This window comes from Jaculus jaculus, chromosome 1 (genome assembly GCF_020740685.1).
Source record: "Jaculus jaculus isolate mJacJac1 chromosome 1, mJacJac1.mat.Y.cur, whole genome shotgun sequence".
Classification (NCBI taxonomy): domain Eukaryota; kingdom Metazoa; phylum Chordata; class Mammalia; order Rodentia; family Dipodidae; genus Jaculus; species Jaculus jaculus.
The window spans coordinates 64,109,319-64,118,030 of NC_059102.1; the positions used below are offsets into that span (position 1 = coordinate 64,109,319).

At 37.7% G+C, this 8,712-nt stretch overlaps 1 pseudogene; it reads left to right on the forward strand.

The window, feature by feature from the left end:
- LOC101610503 overlaps positions 1-6,817 on the forward strand; it is a 48,500-nt pseudogene extending 41,683 nt beyond the window's left edge.
- Positions 6,818-8,712: the final 1,895 nt, after the last annotated feature.

Sequence of the window (8,712 nt, forward strand, 5' to 3'; positions counted from 1 at the left end):
CAAAACCAGACATGTGCACTAATAGAACATAATGGAAGACCCACACAACTATAGATGTGTATTTCTTTACAAAGATGGCTTTAAAAAATGCACTGGAAAAAAAAAAAAAGAAAATCTTTTCAAGAAATGGTGCTGACAAAACTGGATCCTCACTGACAGCAGAATGAATTTACATCTATGTCTCTTGCGAAGCCCAAAAATCAGCTTAAAATGGAATAGACCTTAATCTAAAACTAGAAATACTGCAATTGCCAATGGAAAACAGAGGAGACACTTCAGGCTATAGGCATAGGCAACAAATTTCTTAGTAGAGTTTCAACAGCAAGGTAAGTAGCCCCAAGACTTGAAAAAAAAAAACAAAACCAAAATGGTAGTATGTGAAATTAAAAAGTTTCTGTGCAGAAAAAGAAACTATAACAGACATCCAGGGAATGGGAGAAAATTTTTGTCAGCTGTACTTCAGATAACAGGCTAATTTTTAAAATATATCAAGAACGACAAACATTAACAACAAAAAATAATAGTACCAATCAACAAATGGGCCAATGACCTGAACAGACATTTCCCAAAAGAAGATGTACAAATGGCTAATGCATATTACCAAAAAATGTTCAACATCTCTAGCCATTAAAGAAATGTGAATTAAAACTACTTTTAGATTCTATCTCACTCCAATCATAATGGTTACCATCAAAAAATAATGATAAGCCAGGTATGGTGGCTCTTGCCTTTAGTCCCAGCACTTGGGAGGCAGAGACAGGAGATGTGCTATGAGTTTGAGGCCACCCTGAGACTACATGGTGAATTCCAGGTAAGCTTGGGGTAGAGTGAGATCCTATGTGGAAAAAATAAACAAATAAATTTACAATAAATACTAATAAGGATATGGGGAAAGAAGAACCTTATCTATTTTGGACAAATATAATTAGTACAGGCAGCATGGAAATCAATGTGAAGGTTTCTCAAAAAACTAAAAATAGATCTAACAGCTTTAGCAATCCTGGGCGTACACCCAAAAGATATTACGCCCCACTGCAGAGACACTTGTACACCCATGTTCATTGTTGCTCTATTCACAATAGAAAGAAGAAAGAATCAGCCTAGGTGGCCATCAACTGATGACTGGATAACGAAACTCTGGTACATATACACAATGGAATTTTATTTAGCCTTAATGAAAACTGGATTATTAAATTTGCAGGAAATGGATGGAACTGATAAACATACTAATCAATATAACCTATGTTTGGAAAGACAAATGCTGTATATTCTCTTCTACATATAGACCATTGCTTATAATTGTTAAATATGTGTATCTGGGTGGGAGTAAAATTGGACTAACTATAGGAAACTAGGAGAGGGCCAATTAGATTGTGAATAAAGAGGCTTTAAGAGAGGAGACTTGCATATGTCAGTAGAACAGTAGTACTGAGACAACAGAGTGTAGGATACAAAGGGGGCAATGAGATGACTAGAACTGGGGGAGACTCCACCAAAATTAAATACATTTGAACATCTCATGTGGAGTCAAATGCACAAAGTGGCACATACATCTGGAGTTTTCTTTCTTTTTTTTTTTGGCAGTAGCAAGAGGCTCTGGTACACCCATATTCATTCATTCATTTTCTCTCTCTGTCTTTCCTTGAAAATATATAAATAAAAACTAAATCTCATGTGGAAACTTGAAACCTTTAAAAATATAATATTAAAATCAATAATCATGTTCAATTCACTGACATATGAATGATAGTTTTTCATCAGTTGAATAAAACTTCTGTAACAATTAAGAAATAAATCCAGATTTTTCTAAATAAGTACCTGATAATTTCTAATCTATTTTATATCTCTGTAAAGTAAATGAGATAAAAATTTGACTTTCAGGCTGGAGAGATGGCTTGGCAGTTAAGACACTTGCCTTCAAAGCCAAAGGACCTAGTTTCAATTCCCCAGTACCCACATAAGCCACATGCAGAAGGTGGTACATGTGTCTGAAGTTTGTTTGCAGCAGCTTAAGACACTGGTGCATCCATTCTCTCTCTCTCCCTCTCTCTCTCACAATAAATAAATGAAAATAAAAAATATGTTTTAAAACATATTTTGAAATTGCCTTTCTATGACTTCTACTACTCTGAATATTCCCTGTAAATTTAGTCACACAATATTTGGTATTTTCTTGCTTATTTTACCTAGTGTAATAATTCTTCCACCTTTCCATGATCAGAAATTCATTCCTTTCTCCAGTCGAATGCTATTCACTTGTGTGTAAGCAATTTGTTTTTATTTTTTGACAGGGTGATTCAAATATGTCTCAGTATAGATCTCTTTGGAGTAATCCTAGTTGGAGTCCACTAAGCTTCTTGGATATGTGCATTCTTGTATATGTAACGCTGTTAGCCATTCTTCTTCACTATTCTTACTGGCCCTTTCACTCCACTCTCCCTCTGGGACTCATATAAGGCATATTTGAATGGCTTCATTATTTCCCACAAGAGCTTCAGGCATTTTTCCTCCTTTTTAACATTTTACTTATTTAAGAAAGAGGGGAAGAGAGAAAGAGAGGAAGAGGAAGAGGAAGATAGAGAGAGACAGAATGGGCATGCCAGGGCATCCAGCCACTGCAAACAAACTCCAGATGCATATGCCACCTTGTGCATCTGGCTTACATAGGTACTAAGGAGTGGAACCTAGGTCCTTAGGTTTCACTGGCAAGCATCTTAACCACTAAGCCATCTCTCCAGCCCTCATCTTTATTCTTTAGTTTTTGTTTTCTTTCTTTATGCTTGTGAAACAACAAATTATGTTATCATACAGTTAACTAATTTTGAGCTGAAGAGATGGCATATGGGTTAAGGTGTTTGCCTGCAAAGCAACCTGAAATTTTGGTGTCCATGGAGCTCCTATAAACAATACAGTTCTGGATGTATTAAAAGCCACAATTGTACTTCCTGGCCCATTTTAGCTAGATAGGACCACAAGACTGTGGTGAGTTAGTGGTCACTGAAACTCTCATATGTCATTTCTGGATCATAGCAATTGAATCAAGCCAGAGGTACTGAAGTGTTCTTAATGCCATAAAGACTGGCAATGTGCTAGGTAGGAATTGTTCTACTAACTTGTGTTCTGGAGTGAAACTTCAGCTGAGCTACAATGGGCATATGGTATGAATAAAATGTCAATTTTAGTTGCTGCACACTAGTGAGATTTTGAAGGGGTGTGTCAGCTAAACTTATCCTATCCTGACTCCCAGAAGAGGAGGCAAGACACATTTGGATTCAATTTTCCCTAGGGTTTACATTGCAGTACAACATATTAAGTAAATTGCAGTATTCTTAATGGATAATTATAACAGTGAGCATAAAATAATCATAAATTTTCAAAATAATTTCAGGTGGACGATAGACATGTTGATAGGCAGAAGGAACTCTGATTTGGAATTAGTGACCATTGGATGGCTCAGTTTGGATTTTTGGATTCAGATTGAAACAAATTTGTCAAGTGGAGTTAGTCTCCTGAAGGTTTTGGAAGAAACATTATATGCCCAAGGTTAGCAAAACCAAGGTCCTCAGGTGGTGCAAGCTCAGCAGAGGTACATGTGACTGAGATGCAAAGATTGTGTATGAATTATGGAGCACAGATGTGGATAGATGAGCAATGACTTTTGGCATATTAGATCTACCCAGAGTAACTGAATACACAAGCCAGCCATGGTCCCATATGTTTATTTCTCAAGGTCCCCTTCTACTGACTTCTCTATTATATTTAAAGTAATGACAATGTATAAAAGTTAAGATTACTTTAAAAAAATAAGGGGAGGGCTGAAGAGATGGCACAGCAGTTAAGAAGCACTTGCTTGCAAGGCCTGATTGCCAGGGTTCAATTCCCCAGTACCCACAATACACAGTGGCACATGCATCTGGAGTTTGTTTATAATGACCGGATGCCCTAGCGTGCCCATTTCTCTTCTTTCCCCCGCTCTTTCTCCTTGCAAATAAATTAAAAACTTAAATTAAAAATTGAAAGTGAACTTAGATATGGAGATTATTCTTCTGCTGTGACATTTGTTAAATGGCTCATATGAAACTCCATGATCTCAGTCTACTGCCTCCATCTTTCAGGAATATTACAATCAAGAACTGTCAGCATCAACTACATCACAGCTCTGAAAGTGGTCACCTTGTGCAGGAATTAAATAAAGTGCAAATTCAAGGCAGCAGGAAACCATTGCAGCATCTCTCCTGGCTCTTGCTCTGTCTGCTGCCTGGTATGGCTGCATTCCTCTTGAGTGGCTCTGTCCATGGAGCAGAGCAGGTGGAGTTTACAATTGTTATTTAATACTTTTCTGTTTCAGGCTGCCTGAAAGACTGACTCATACTTATCATTTTCCACCTAACTCACAGATTGGGATGGAAAGTTTGTGTGTACTACTAAACATTGTAAACCTCTAAGAAAAGAGATTATAATTGAAACATATATCAGATATCTAGAAGCAAAAACTAGGGAGAGTTTCTTTAGAAAATATAGTGAGAATGTAAGGGAACTGGGAAAGAGATGCATATGTCTAGGGCACCTGTTTACTAGGGAAAAAACAGAGAAGACCAATGCATAAGGTTGACCCAGGCCTGGCTAAGTGCCAGAAAATGCTGTAGAAGAGATTAGGTATGTAAAAATTGAGAAAGGATTTTTACTGGCTTTAAAGATCTTGGTATTTAGTCAAATGTCTGTAAAAACACAAATTGAACACAAATGAAGAACAGAAACTCCAGTGACTGCACCTAATAGGGAACAGGTCTTCGAAAATAATTTGGAAAAGTCACTACAGTGGGCTCAGTAGGCTGCCATGTCCTTCAATAACAGAAAGAAGAGAGATGACAGGAAGGAGCAAAGGCAGTAAAGGAAGAATGAATGAGTACATGTATGAACTAAAGAAGAAATGAAGGAAAGAACTGAGAAAGGAAACACAGGGGGAAACGAAAATGTAACTTTGGGAGTTATATTATGCTATTTAGTGTCCAATTAAAAAAATCACACCACATAAAAAGAAAGAAGGGTGTCAGCCAGAAATTCTTCTCATGTCCGATTTGAACTTCTATAAGCCTCTAGTGTTTGCTTGTCAACTTCTTTATGCTTGGGAAATGTTATCTCATAATTTCATTAAACAGTTTGTCAATTCCTTTTGCATTTATTTTTCTTGTATTCCAAGGTTTAATCTCTTGAATTTATTCTAGTTCTTGTAAATATTGGCCATGCGCTTTTTTTTTTCTTTACATGTGTTTGTGTGTATTATTTTCCCAATTTTTTCCCTACCCCTTTCTTCTCCTGCATGATTTTGTCTGTTAGTAGTGCATTCTGATGTGGTTTTGATTTGATTGATCATTGCTTTCATTTCCACAATTTCTGTTTGCTTCTTTATTTAGCATTTCAATTTCTTTGCTGATTTTTCTCCATATTTATGACTTTTTTCTTCAAATTATTCAGTTTTGTTCAGTTTGGAAACTGCCTTGTTGAGGTCTTGAATATTTTTATTTGATCACTCATCTGCTTACTTGACATATTTATATGGTCAGTAGTTGTTTTCAGAAGTAGAGCTCTAAATTCTTACTGTGACATTTCAGCTCTTTTGCAGTTCTCATTATGGGGAAATTGAGAAGTCGGGAGTGTCATGATGATCTGCTGTCTCTTACTCCGCGTTTCTTTGTTGTGTCCTGGGCATTTGCTGAAATGAGAGTCCCTTTCCTCCTTTTTTTTTTTTTTTTTCAATTTTCACTGCTTTGTTTTTGAACCAAATTGGTGGTTACTTTTGTCTTGTGTAAGTTCTTTTAGTTTCACGAGGAAGTATGCTTTATTCCAGATTTTAGGGAGTCGGCTCAGGGTTGACAAAGCAAACTAAGAAACAGAAAAATAGAGCTAGGCCATCTTGCTGGTTCGCCGTGCAGCGGGCAGTGGCGGGGCGGCGAGCGCGCGCAGAGGCGGGCAGGGGCCGCCGGGCTCTCCGCGCTTGGCCTCCAGGGCGCGGGGCGGCGAGGACCGTCCTGGCTGTCCGCCCGCCCCGAGGCGGCGCTGGAGGAGAAGCTGTCCCAGCAGAGCGCGCAGACCTTGTCGCCGTGGCTCCTCCACTCGCGCCCGTCGTCACGGCGTGGGAGCCGGAGCTGCGAAAGCCAAACCCAACAGGAAGCTGACTTTTCTCTTCTCTACCTGGCCAATGACGTCATTCAGAACCCCCAAAAAAAGTGGCCAGAGTTTACAAAAGATTTTGTACCAGTGATAGCAGAGGCTTTTAAAGATGTTTCAGGTGAGACTGATGAAAGCTGTAACAAGCACCTTGGAAGAATGCTGTCTTGGGAAGAAAGATCTGTTCATGAAAACGACGTATTAGAACAACTCAGGCAAGCGCTACACGGCGATAAGAAGGCAAGGAAACGAACTTGTGAACACATAAAATGGATGAGAATGGAAGTTGTTCCCCTCTGGAATCCCCAACTTCCTCAGACTCTAGACCTCGTCAGAGCGATACATGATCTAGAAAAGGCAGCCTCTGGCCATGCAGCGGTTTGTCAGAAGATAGCTTCTTTGCCTGTCAAAGTCCAAGAAGCCTCCCTGCTTGATAAAATAACAGATAAACAATCTGGAGAAAGGCTTTCTAAAATGGTAGAGGATGCTTGTATGTACTGGCAGTTGGCAGATTGGCGGCAGAGATAGATGATAAGAAAGCCACTCACTTGCATGTTCGCAGATTTTCTTCGTTGTCAAAAGGAAGCCCTTGCTTGCAGAGAAAGAACATAAATTGGAAGTGTATAATAACCTTTCAGTTCTTCAGTGAATTTGAATAGGAATTTTAATATATCTTAATGTACTGGCACATCTTGGATTTGGGGACCATTTAAGGCAGTGGCCCAGGTAAGATTCTCCTTGAATCAATGGGTTTCCCTCTACTTGATAGCCAAGGCAGCCTGCTTAAGTTAACTTAGACATTTGGAGTTAGCAGAATTGCTTACACTTGAAAATTATTCATGTGAAATTCTATAGAGTGGTAGGAATTTTATCAAATTAAACCTTTATCTTCAAGCTCAAATATAAGAAGAAAAAACCCATTAGAATGAAGTCTGGAGTTAGCTTCAGTAAATTGTGTTTGGACTTACTCATTTCCTGTTCTGAGTACATGGAGTCCTGTAGGTTTATCATTAAGTTTTCAAGTTATGCCTCTGTTTCACCCTAGATTCTAATGCTTAACATGGTCTCACATGCCACCCTCTCAGGGCTCTCATTCTGCTAGGGAGAACGTCATAATAAAAATACTGGCTGGTACTATTGAAGGGAGGTCTAGGGACTCAGGAGTTAATAAAAAGAGAAGCTTCATACTTCGTTTGGGCAAAGTAGCCACTGCCAGGATATATGAGCTGGGTCATATAATGACAAAAAGAGTCATTCATTTGACTGGTTTTTGTTTAAATTGTTTGCTCCTGCACCAAGAGTGACAGAGAGAATGGGTGTACCAAGGCCTCCAGCTGTTGCAAACAAATTCCAAATGCATGTGCAACATTGTATATCTGGGTTTACATGAGTACTGGGGAATTGGAATTGGGTCGTTAGGCTTTGCAGGCAAGTGCCTTAATGGCTGAGCCATCTCTCTAGCCCTAAAAAAAAAAAAAAAAAAAAAAAAATCCCTTTTCTCTCTAGTTTTGTTAACTTGTGTGTTTTCTTTCCTTCTTTTGTTAGTAGGGCTAAGGATTTAACAATCTTACTTATTTTTTAAAAGAATCAAACTGTGTGTGTGTTGTTCTTTTTGTACCTATATCATTAATCTCTGGCCTGATCTTGATTATTTCTTGTCATCTACTGGGTCTAGGATTGACTTCATAGTGAAATTCCTAAAAAATTAGGAATAGATAAACATGCTTCAAAATAAATACCACATTTGACAAACCCACAAGCAACATTATGTTAAATGAAGAAAAGCTGACACTATTTCCTCTAAAATTAGGAACAAGGCAAGGATGCCCATTTTCATCACTTCTATCCAATATTGTGCCCAAGTTGTGTCTAGAGCAATGCGATAAAATACAACTTAAAAAGAAGAAAAATATGAAAGGAAATATTCAAACTATTATAATTTGCAAATTACATGATTCAATACTCAATATCCCAATACAAAATATGTACATAAACATCAGTAGCTCTCATATATATACCAATAGTGAGCTCACAAAAAAGAAATCAAGTAAAACATTCCATTTATAATAACAGTCAAAAAATTACCTAGGAATGAACAAAAACAAATGAAGGACCTCTGTAACAAAAACTACAAGACACTGAAAAAATATCATAGAAGATACTTAATAATAAAATGACTTTTCATGATTGGCAGAATTAATATTGTGGAAATTGCTCCATTACCAAAAGTAATACACAGACTTAATGCATTCCCCATCAAAATTCCAATGACATTCCTCAATGAGCTAGGAAAAATAATCTAATAATTCGGATGGATGAACAAAAGACCCTAAATAGCCAAAACAAATCCTACGGATGAAGTAATCACAATATATGATTTCAAATTATACTACAGAGTGATAATGACAAATCAGCATGGTACTGGGACCAAAACAGACTTACAGACCAAGGAGATCACATTCTAATACAGAGATACTGACAAACCCAAGTTGTTGCTGTTCTGTCTACTATAGCTAAGAATTGGAATCAAAATAGATGCCCATT